At 42.7% G+C, this 12,715-nt stretch overlaps 1 non-coding gene across 1 annotated transcript; it reads right to left on the bottom strand.

Moving 5' to 3' along the window:
* Window positions 1-357: 357 nt before the first annotated feature.
* On the bottom strand, window positions 358-432 carry Trnas-cga (transfer RNA serine (anticodon CGA)). The gene has a single exon. It is a non-coding gene; the product is annotated as a tRNA-Ser (tRNA).
* Window positions 433-12,715: the final 12,283 nt, after the last annotated feature.

The raw sequence follows: 12,715 nt of genomic DNA, 5'->3' as shown, positions 1-12,715 counted from the left end.
TTCTGACTCTGGTGGAACTTCACTGGATTTAAAACCTCCTGGCAGATTAAAACTGTGTACCGGACCGAAACTCGAACTCGAGACCTTTGCCTTTCGCGGGCAAGTGCTCTACCGACCGAGCTACCCAAGCACGACTCACACCCCGTCCTCACACCTTTACTTCCGCCAGTACCTCGTCTCCTACCTTCCAAACTTTACAGAAGCTCTCCTGCGAAACTTGCAGAACTAGCACTCCTGAAAGAATGGATATTGCGGAGACATGGCTTAGCCACAGCCTGGGGGATGTTTCCAGAATGAGATTTTCACTCTGCAGCGGAGTGTGCGCTGATATGAAACTTCCTGGCAGATTAAAACTGTGTGCCCGACCGAGACTCGAACTCGGGACCTTTGCCTTTCGCGGGCAAGCGCTCTACCAACTGAGCTACCGAAGCACGACTCACGGCCGGGACTCACAGCTTTACTTCTGCCAGTACCTCGTCTCCTACCTTCCAAACTTTACAGAAGCTCTCCTGCGAAACTTGCAGAACTAGCACTCCTGAAAGAAAGGATATTGCGGCTGTGGCTAAGCCATGTCTCCGCAATATCCTTTCTTTCAGGAGTGCTAGTTCTACAAGGTTCGCAGAAGAGCTTCTGTAAAGTTTGGAAGGCAGGAGACGAGGTACTGGTAGGAGTAAAGCTGTGAGGACAGCGCGTGAGTCGTGCTTGGGTAGCTTGGTCGGTAGAGCACTTGCCCGCGAAAGGCAAAGGTCCCGAGTTCGAGTCTCGGTCCGGCAGACTGTTTTAATTTGCCAGGAAGTTTCATATCAGCGCTCACTCCGCTGCAGAGTGAAAATCTCATTCTGGGATTCACTGGATTTAGTTTGTCGTGGAGTGGAAGCGAACGTGACTTGAGTACAGAAAGGTACAACAATAAGGGTACGTTTTACGCTGTGCGTTACGCATAAGTCGACTGAGCGTCAATATGAGACATTGGCTTTACCGGGGCATTTGACTTCGGCACCACTGGTTAGCCACTCGGTCCAACTAACCTTCAATGATATCAGAAGTTCCAGTGCGATGTAAAAAAAAAAAAAAAAAAAAAATAGCACACGAGCAGAGAAGCAATATAGCTTCGAATGTCATTTAATTTTTAAAGAGAATGAAGTAATAATGCCAGCAATGCCGCAGGCTTCTTAGGGGACCAGTCACAAACAATAACTTGCTCTCTTTCTTAGATAACATATCATTTTAATTAAAAAAGAGAGTGATGGAAATTCCTAACTTAAACACAGTTTAATATTTCTGCGAGAGATTCTTGTGATGCAAAAGAGTATTGCAGGGATTTCGCCGTATAGTAAATACTGAAGCCACTGAAGGATTACTTACAGCCAGTCGTCTGGTGTTAATTCCTTCCATAATCGAATCCGAGCAATACATTTCAGTATTGGAACTGTCATATGCCGTATTGATAATAAGTAAAAAATAAAAAAAACAACAACAATGGGATCAAGGCAGCTACCCAAGCGCCACATTTTCTTCTTTACAATGTGCCGTTTAGTATACCGCCAGCGTTGGGCAGTGATGTATGACAATGCTTCGTGCATTACTTCCGGTACTTTTGGCAGCTTAAATGTCTTCTTATTTCTCTCGACAAATCCCTTAACTTGGCTCCAGATTAGTTCTGTTGTATTCATATTACAGTGGTAAAAATGCAGCATTTGAATGATGTACCCACATTTTTATTGTCCACATTTCCACGACAGTTACAACTCTGAACTCTTGTGAGACCACAACTGTGGTATAAAACGCTGGTCATAGTCCAAATAACGAGTATCTCATTTTTCATTTTTGTCCTAAAAATTTAATTTGTTATGTTTTCTTAATTCAGACAACTTTCATTAACAATCTTCCGGAAAATATCGATAATCAAGAATTTATATTTGCAATAAAAACTGGAATTTTGAGTGCAGTATCTAATCAGAAACAAGAAGACACATATTTTTAATGAAAATGATGATAAGATATGTGTTAATTAACATATATTTGACGAAATTTACGGTTAAAAGCTGTAGGTATTGACAACTTGAACAAAAAAAATAGAACAACCGGAGCAATGAATTGTATGGGATTAGTATTCTACAACGCTACCGATTCAGCTGCACATCCCGTATACATAGCTTTCTTACCTAAATAAAACTCCTCGAAAAGATTCAAAGCTGACTCCATTTTTCTGTAAACTAGTGAAAAACATTAAGATCAACTTGTTTTCCTTGCTTTTTAACGGAGTTCCATGTGCGTGTTTCACTACAGAGCAAGCAGCAGCGTCAGCCATTTTCACACTTTTTAACAGCGCGCCGTCAGAGCACAACAGTACACAACAGTACACGATGTTCGAAATAAAAACTACGTAACTAAAATATGATTAAGAAAGAAGTTAGTTTCATCTACCATAAGATAGGAATATTTAATACACTATGTGATCAAATGTATCCGGGCACACCCAAAACATACCTTTTTCATATTAAGTGCATTGTGCTGCCACCTATTGCCAGGTACTTCATATCAGCGATCTCAGTAGTCATTAGACATCGTGAGAGAGCAGAATCGGGCGCTCCGCGGAACTCACGGACTTCGAACGTGGTCAGGTGATTGGGTGTCACTTGTGTCATACGTCTGAACGCGAGATTTCCACACTCCTAAACATCCCTAGGTCCACTGTTTCCGATGTGATAGTGAAGTGGATACATGAAGGGACACCTACAGCACAAAAGCTCACAGGCCGAACTCGGCTGTTGACTGACGGAGACCGCCGACAGTTGAAGAGGGTCGTAATGTGTAATAGGCAGACATCTATCCAGACCATCACTCGGGAATTCCAAACGGCATCAGGACCCGCTGCAAGTACTATGACAATTTTGCGGGAGGTGAGGAAACTTGGTGTCATGGTCCAGCGGCTGCTCATAAGCCACACATCGCGCTGGTAAATGCCAAACGACGCCTCGCTTGGTGTAAGAAGCGTAAACACTGGACGACTGAACAGTGGAAAAACGTTGTGTGGAGTGACGAATCACGGTACACAACGTGGCGATCCGATGGCAGGGAGTGTGTGTGGCGAATGCCCGGTGAACGTCATCTGCCAGCGCGTGTAGTGCCAACAGTAAAATTCGTAGGTGGTGGTGTTATGGTGTGGTTGTTTCCATGGAGGGAGCTTGCACCCCTTGTTGTTCCGCGTGGCACTATCACAGCACAGGCGTACATTAATGTTTTAAGCACCTTCTTGCTTCCCACTGTTGAAGAGCAATTCGGGGATGACGATTGCATCTTTCATCACGATCGAGCACCTGTTCATGGTTCAAATGGCTCTGAGCACTATGGGACTCAACTGCTGTGGTCATAAGTCCCCTAGAACTTAGAACTACTTAAACCTAACTAACCTAAGGACAGCACACAACACCCAGCCATCACGAGGCAGAGAAAATCCCTGACCCCGCCGGGAATCGAACTCGGGAACCCGGGTGTGGGAAGCGAGAACGCTACCGCACGACCACGAGATGCGGGCGAGCACCTGTTCATAATGCACGGCCTGTGGCGGAGTGGTCACACGACAATAACATCCCGGTAATGGACTGGGCTGCACAGAGTCCTGACTTGAATCCTGTAGAACACCTTTGGGATGTTTTGGAACACCGACTTCGTGCCAGGCCTCACCGACTTCGACATCGATACCTCTTCTCACTGCAGCACTACGTGAAGAATGGGCTGTCATTCCCTAAGATACCTTCCATCACCTGATTGAACGTATGCCTGCGAGAGTGGATGCTGTCATCAAGGGTAAGGGTGGGGCAACACCATATTGAATTCCACCATTACCGATGGAGGGCGCCACGAAGTTGTAAGTCATTTTCAGCCAGGTGTCCGGATGCTTTTGATCACATGGTGTATATAAATAGGATATTCTCCCAAGTGCATAAAAACACCTGTGCAAGTGTGCTACAGCTGTTGACCAATCATCATGTTTGCGTTTGGTTGCCTCCGTTTCATTCTTATGATGAGCAGAGTAATACACTGCCGAAGAAGAACTGCAACTCTCTCAAGCACAAGGTCATTTTATTGACAAATGACAGGTAGTTCATCATCGTAGCAGTACCCGACAAAATATTCAGTCCAAATGAAATGCAACTGTCACAGTAAAGGATGCCCAAACAGTCGCATCAATATAAAGTGTACCCCTCTCCACCCCCCCCCCCTTCACCAAGTCACCTGCTCTTTTTGACGACAAAGCAACAAAGCAAGCGTGTATTATTGCATGGAAACGGTCATAAAGGTTCCGAGTGGCAGCCTGCGATAGACTGTCCCATGCATCTTGCACTTTTGTTGCAATTCGACAATGGTGCTTGCAGACCACGGAGAACGAGTAAATTTCCGCTTTATCATGTCCCATACGTGTTAAATTGGCGAGTGGACCATGGCAAAAGTTGTACGCCATAACGAGCAAGTTGCATCGCAGCAGTCTTATGTGGCCGAATAAGGAAATCACCTTCCTGACGAAGAAACGGCAGTAGCACGGGGATAACTTCCTGTATAGTGTATTTATTTATTTATTTCATTAACAGCACAGAGTAGCCCTCTGCCTTGAAATGTACGGTGGGTCGGATGATACTAAATCTAATAGTAAAGACTTCTTATTGTTGCAAACTTACTGGTATGCTGTTGTTAATGCTTTTTTAAATAATATAAAGAACATAATATTTAAAAATTTCTTTTAGGTTACAGAGAATTTAATGCTTTCCGATTGTTAAATTTGTTCTGTATAATTTGTTTCTGCTTAGTTGAGGACAATATAATTTATATAAGGCAACGTCAAAAAATGTAATACAATAACTGTGGTAAAAATAAGCTGCAATATGTAGAGGGAAGTGATCTGCTACACTCAGATGTGTAATATAGTCTAAGCAGCTTGTTAGTTGATCTGTTTCAACGTGAGAAGGTCTCGGTAGACCCTCGAGCTATTCTCATCTGAAATGGTGTGTGTTTATGTATGTTTACTGTGTTTGTGTGTATTGATTATTACGTGAAGAGTTGCATGTCAGGACATTACATGGTACTGAGTAGTTGTTTGTTATTGTAATTGGTCTAATTGTTGGTAGCTATGGTATATTCGTATGATACCTTAGATACATACACGCCCAGTGTTCTACATACTATACACAGACTGAACATTTGATACATGGAATACATGAATTTTAACTTAACATGAAGAATAAACTTATGGTTGTAAATTTATTAGTAAAAATAGAATATAGTTCATTGCTACATGAGTGCAGTATTCCTTTAATAACTTAATACATTACATTTGTAGTTGATACAGAAAATACATTGCACAGAAAATACATTTGATATATAAAATACACTGATTTTAGCTTAACATAAAGAAGCGAATATACTTCTGTCTACACATAATAAGACGAATAAGGCATTACTGCTTGTATGCAGTAAACTATAAACAATATGCAATGTGTCGTTAGGAAGGAGGAGCCTCGGAATAGAAGTTCTTCGAGCCTTCTTCTCCCAAGAGACGTTACCTTATCACTAGAGTGTTCGTATGTGGTGTCAATGCTTGTATCGGTACTTTTTTTATTTTATGATTCTTACTGCCTGTTGTGTTATTTGTGGCTGTTTCATGGCACGCAGTGTCCTGTGTTGTTGGTTTGGGTGCCTTACGTGTTGATTCCTTCTGAGTCCTGTTCTCTTAATATGTTGGTTCCTTCCTCGGTTTCGGAACATGTGGTCGTGCTTGTGTTCTTCCATGTGGTTTATTGTGTTGTTTGTACTAGTGTAGCTCTTCCTCCATACTGGTTTTGGTGTTTCATACAATATCGGCTGAGCTATTCGTTGTGTTCAAGTCATGGGGATTGCGTATTATTCTGACGATGTCATTGTCGTTCTATTTATGTCTCACATGTGCTAGCGTGTTACAATGCAGTGTGATATGTGGTGTTCCAGTTTCCCCGCAAATGCATATTTCATTGTTAGTTAGTACCGTGCGGTTTAAGTGTAACGTATCGAGGACAACATACTGGGTACTATAACTTAAGAAGACATCGCGCCACTCACATATCTGGGAACCTGTTCCATATGCTCGTACCTTCTTTAACAGCCTGCAATAGGGCACCACGTAAAACGGTTTCTGGAAATCTAGAAATATGGAACCTGCCTGTTGCCCTTCATCCATAGTTCGCAGTATATCATGTCCGGAAGGAGCAAGCTGAGTTTCGCACGAGCGATGCTTCCTAAAAACTTGTTGATTCGTGGACATAAGGTTCACAGTTACAATAAAATTTATTATATTCGAACTGAGAATATGTTCAAGCATTCTGTAGCAAAGATGTTAGGGATACTGGTCAGTAATTTTTGCGGGTCTGTTCTCTTACTCTTCTTATAGACGGGAGTCACTGCTTTATTCAACCTGCTTGGGACCTCGCGTTGGCAAGAAATTCGCGATAAATGCAAGCTAAGTAAGAGGCCAATGCCGTAAAGCACTCTCTGAACAAACGAGTTGGGATTCCATCCCGAACTGATGACTTATTTGTTTTCAAATCCTTCAGTTGTTTCTCTACGCCAGAGGCGCTTATTACTGCGTCATCTATCCGGGATTCTGTTCGATGGTCAAACGACGGTGTGTTTGTATGATTCTCTTTCGTGCACGATTTCTTGAACATGAAATTTAAATCTTCATTATTTGTTTTGCTACCTTGAACTGCCACATCAGACTTGACTGGATGGAAGCCTTAGCCCCACTTAGCGATTTTACATAGAACCAGAAATTACTGGGGTTCTCTACCAGATATTTTGCTATGGAATGTATACCTCGCGCATAGATCTTTTTACAGACGCACGGCTCTGTACTAACCTTTGCGTGTCGTCATTTGCGCATTCTCTGTTGAACCGAGAGTGCAGCAGTCTCTACTTGCTCAGCATTTTCCCAATCTCGTTATTAAACCATGGTGGGTCTTTTCTGTCCTTAATCCACATACTAGGCAGATAATTCTGCAGATCACGATTTATAATCTTCTTAAACGTTGCTCATAATTCCTCTACGTCCATCTTACGGGATGTAAGTGATGAAAGATCATTGTCTAAGTGGGATGCTGACAATTGCTGATGTGCTCTTTCTAGCAGAAACACTCTCCTAGCCTTCTTGATTGATTTATTAACTTTCGTATCCATAGTTGCTATAATGTCATCATGATGGCTAATCCCTGTTTCTATATGACGTTGTTGGTAAGGACCGGCCAGTTTACAGCCACACATTGATCAGCCAGAACCTAATGGCCACCTACCTAATAGCCGGTGTGTCCATCTTTGGCACGCGTCGTGGCATGGAAGCAATGAGGCCTTGCTAGGTCGCTGGAGGGAGTTGGCACCACATCTGCACATAAAAGTCACCTAATTTCCAAAAATTCTGGGGAGGGGAGCGATAAAGTGTGACGCCGCATCGCAGATGTGCTCGACTGGGGCCAGCTCATTCATTGGAAGTCACCATTATGTTCCTCGAACCATTCCATCACACTCCTTGCCTTGTGAAATGGCGCATTATCGTGTTGAAAAATGCCACTGCCGTCATGAATGGGTGTACGTGGTCTACAACCAGTATACGATACTTCTTGACCATCATGGTGCCTTGGACGAGCTTCGCTGGACTCATGGGTGCCGCAGTGAATGTTCTCCAAAGCATAATGGAGCCGTCGCCAACTTGTCTCCATCCCGCAATACAGGTGTCAAGGAACTGTTCTCCTGGAAGACGACATATTTTCGCCCTCCTATCGACATGATGAAGAAGGTATCTGGATTCATCTGACCATGCAACGCTCTGCCACTGCGGCAAAGTTCAGTGCCCATATCAATCGTTGTTGCCGATGGCACATGCAAGGACCGTCGGTTGCGGAGGCCCATCGTTAGTAGTGTTCGGTGCAGTGTGTGTTCAGACACACTTGTATTCTACCCAGCTTTAAAGTCTGAAAATAGTTCCACCACAGTTCACCGCCTGCCCTGTTTTACCAGTCTGCCCAACCTACGACGTTCGTCATCTGTAATGAGGGGTGGCCGCCCAACAAGATGACGTCTGGATGTGGTTCACCTTGGTTGTGTTGAAGACATTCACCACAGCATTCCTCGAAAACACGACAAGTCGTGGAGTTCGTGAAATGCTCGTGCCGAGCCTCCGGGCCATCATAATGTGCCCTCGGTCCAATTCAGATTTATCTGGCGCCTTCCCCATTCTTCACACGGATAGCACGCTCACTGATACTACATGCATCATCGTACGTGTGTCTGACTAGCAGTCATTGCTCGCCTGGAGAGATTTGTATCGTTAGTAGGTCGATGGTCATAATGTTCTGGCTGATCAGTGTGTTTCCATTGCGTGTGGGCTGCCGAACTAGCTGCTCAAGACAGTTTTCAGAAAACGTGTTCAAAAGTACATCGCATGGGTGTGTGTCTGTACACCCTGCAGTTAATTCATAGACCTCCCAGTCTATACTCGGTAAGTAAATGTCGCCTCCAGCTAGTAATGCATGACTTGATCATATACATTATTTGAAAGACTCTAGAATCGTCACAGTATTCATTCAGATATTAGTGGAGCTACAGCAGTCTTCTTGTGAATGCTAGTTTCCGAACACAGTGTATGTCTTATTATTAATGAAACTTAATTCAAACTCATATTATTTAAGTGTTCAGGGAGCAATCTACCCTTCTTTGGAGGCGATCTCAGAAATGGCAAACAGATACTTCCAGTTTACAATACCTTTGTCTAAGGAAGCAGCAGTTTCGTTGGAGTAGCGCAGTATGTGTTTATGACAGGCGTGGTACACCAGCCTTTGCCATCTATCAATGAACTGAGTAAATGTTGGGGAACGTTCCCTTGCAGGCGACTAACGATTTCTAAATGGCCCGACAAGGTGTTTTGAACATATGAGAAGGTGAAGGAAAGGCAGCGTTTAGTTTGGTGATGCAGAAGGTGTAAAGATGGAATAGATCAAGTTGAACGTATGAGGTGGAGGCTGCGGAACCGATTAGTTGCTTCAGAGTGATAGATAGCAGCTGCAGTGTCATGTTCGAACGTTTCAGTAGAACAATTGGATTTTGTATGCTTTTAAATATCATAGAGCGGCAGTCCTGTAATTATGGCAGGTGGAAATATGGAGCCTATAATGTAGCTAGACAAGTTAATGAAATTGCATTGTTAACTAAGAGGATACTTCGAGTAATAAACGAGAACATAGAAGGCGGGGACCTGATAAAAGGCCTGTCGGTGTCGCAGAGAATAACCTATTCCGTTGACAATACATCGCGGATGGAAAGAAGCACGTGATACGAGGAACGGAGATCAGGCGGTGAGGATCAGTCGTCTCTGGGGGCGTGGAATGCCAGGATCGAGCCAGCCCCCACACGTCGCGGGCGGCGGCGGAGGAGAGCCGTTTCGAAGCTTAACCTGAAATCTGAACCTCCACTTGTAACAGCTTTGTTCTCCTGGATTAATAAAAGACGAACAGCAGCACGAGACGACTTCAACTGCACCAGAAGTCTTTCACTCGCATCTCGGATGCTACTCGATGCAGAACACATTCATAATGAGTTCCTCTGATGACGGCACGAACACATAGTACATATAGTGGCCTACACTCTGGGACGCTAACTAGACAATGCAGTAGTGTAGCTGGCGTAAAAGTACGCATTTTTGTTTTAATAAATATTAAAAACATTTGCCGCAATATTATATCATTTACGCATGCAACACCTTGTTTGGCATCTTGGTAATATTGTCATCCAAAAATTGCTACAGGAGTTACAAAAGTTTTCCTAAAAATAGTTTGGCGTATTCTTAAGTCATGCTGCTGGGTAATAGTACGCAGTGCGCATTTGTACTTCCAACTGAAGAAAATAAAAAGAATAACAAACAATCACATTGAAAAAAAATTAAGGACTCTATATTTAAAAAAATACAGGAAAATAATTACTTTATAATTAGTAACATGCTTTTATGTAATACAGTCTAACAAACTAAAACTAAAGTTAAAATCTACTGGGTTATTATGTAAGGTGTCAGGCAAATCCAACACCTTCCATGAAAACCCTGACATGATAAGCAAATCCAGTAATATGTCACATAGCTCCGAATAAATCGTGACATTAAATTAACCAAAGTAATACGAGTAACGAGTGAGCAAATGGAATACCACAGACTAATAATAGAAGAATGCCTAAATGCATGTCATACCTTCCCACAGTGAGACAGACGCAGTTTCGAGGGGAGAAACGAGAACAGAAGCCGAGAGCAGAACCGTGTGAAGCTGGAAGGCCCTACGATAAGAGATCGACACCCACGTCGCCAGCTAACCGCTAGGACCACCCCCCAGCCCATGTTAAAAGCTAGAGCCCTCCAGAAGAACAGTATAGATCTTACGATAACACAAAAAGGGTCACCCCAGCCGCAAGTTTTAGCGTGAGACTTTTTCGCGTCTCTGTTACGTCAGAATCACCCCCCAGCCCATGTTAAAAGATAGAGCCATCCAGAAGAACAGTATAGATCTTACGATAACACTAAAAGGACCACACCAGCTGCAAGTTTTAGTGTGAGACTTTTTCGCGTCTCTGTTACGTTGCAAACTTTAAAAACATTGCCCCACCACGAAAAGTATAACGTTTCTCATTGGATAGACAGAATTTTTGTAGGCGGAGCTTAAGGTTAACATTGAGACCATGATTGGTCAGTTGAAAATACAGCCAGATAGTTTTTTTAAACCAACTTCGGTAAATTGTAGTAAGGAGAAGTTAGGGGAGAGTTGCTTCCGAGACGGCGAGGTGAGCGGAGCTGTGCTGCCCTCCGCCCCTGACGAACACCGACAAGGTAATGAACGCATGCGATGCCGCATAACAGCACATAAAGCTTCACTCAGAACTGCAGAAGTCTAATCTGTTACACCCCCTTTTTGCGTAATACTAGTGTCGATAGTCAATTAAAGCTCATGGTGTTCACATTTGCCACTTGTAGTAAAAATCTGAAATGCGATGATTTTTCTGTTATATTGTTATTGAGAAGCCACATCAGCCACTGTAATTTGCGACAAGTTAAATAAGTAATTAAAGATAATTGAGGGTCACTGTAGACCATTCTGATAGTTTTCTCTTTTGTGAAACTTAATTTAAACCTAGATTATAGATGTGATATGGCATAGGTCACCCTTCGATCCATTGTAGAACTTGTAAACCCATTCAAGGAATATTCGTTCACATTTTTGTTGAACGCAGTTGGTTTTTACCATCCTGTATTAAAACATTTCCTTTTATCAATAGTGCAATTTATAAACAATGTTTTGTGAGTAGAATAAAATATCCAATGGTAAACTTAACTGCTTTTTCGACGTTATTTTACCAGCTAACTAAAAACCCCTTCCACTAAATTTAGGTAGTATTAAGATTCTTTTACAGGGAGTGCAGTGGAGCTGACGCTGAAATCATTAAGTATTTGGTTATATCATCGCTAGTCTCACTGAACTCTTCTGAACTCTACATGTCATGTGTGGTCTGACGTCTCCTTACCAGCAACAGGTCCCAGGTTCAAACTAGTCAATTCCCTAAAAAACACGCTCAAAGCGTCGTTGCGCGAAAGTGGTAGGGAGACACGATATAGAACAAACAGACACCACGCAGAATGTTAGAAAATGGCGACCGTGCCAGGATGGTAAAATACCATGATTGAAGGGCGACCACATGCCTAACTAGGTCAGAAAAATATCCTGTTAGAAAATTTTCGTAATAAAAAAAATTTTTTTTGAAAGGCATAAATAGTTGAAAACAGTAGCTGCAGCGATAGATAGTGAGACATTCTAGCAGAGACAATAGCATAATTAAGTTATGAATTTTAAAAATTGTTAGAATTAAGTTTTCTCCTCAATGCAAGCGCACAGGTGGCGGATACATCCTTGACAATTTGGTTCTGACCCAACAAGTAAATGAATGCATTGTCAGTCTTGCGTATAATAAGTGTCAAGTCGTGTGAACAAAAAGTTTATGAAACGCGTGAGAGCGTATGAGCGCATGTTGACTCGAAGTAGCGCGCGTGAATTGCCTTTATAACAGAAAATAAGGGATTCGGAAAGATTAGCAATGGCAGATCGAGACATTGACCGAATTGAGGTAGAGACCCAGCATGAAGATGGACAGAGAATACAGGACAGTACAACAAACGATGCAGTATCGCGAGAAATAGGACATATAACGCACCATAACGAGGATAATGTACGTCAAGGCATAGAAAACGTAAGTCAGCATACGACAGAGGAGCAGGAAAGTAGAGAGACAGTCGATGAGGATTCTAACTTGCGTCTTGAATACGTAGAACCCACAGTACAAGTAATCAGAGCTCACTCACCACAGAGTACAAGGAATGCGAGCAGAAACGTGTCACAGCACAGTTCAATGCAATCGGTTGCGAACCAACACTTGGGCGAAAACACAGAGCGTAGGACGTCGGAAGAAAACGCAATAGGACCCACCAATCTGGCAGAATTATTACAACAAATTATGGAAACAATGACAAGGCAAAATAAAGACATAGCGAACCAAATTAAAATTCAGGATGCAGAAACCACGAGACCAATGCGTGAGATTAAAGAAAAAAACAAAAAAAAAATCAGTTACACCTAAGTCATATTGAAGACGAGGCAAAAGAATC

This window comes from Schistocerca cancellata, chromosome 8, assembly GCF_023864275.1.
Source record: "Schistocerca cancellata isolate TAMUIC-IGC-003103 chromosome 8, iqSchCanc2.1, whole genome shotgun sequence".
NCBI classification, from domain to species: domain Eukaryota; kingdom Metazoa; phylum Arthropoda; class Insecta; order Orthoptera; family Acrididae; genus Schistocerca; species Schistocerca cancellata.
Note: the sequence above shows the minus strand (reverse complement) of the source record. Positions and strands in the feature narration are given on the sequence as shown.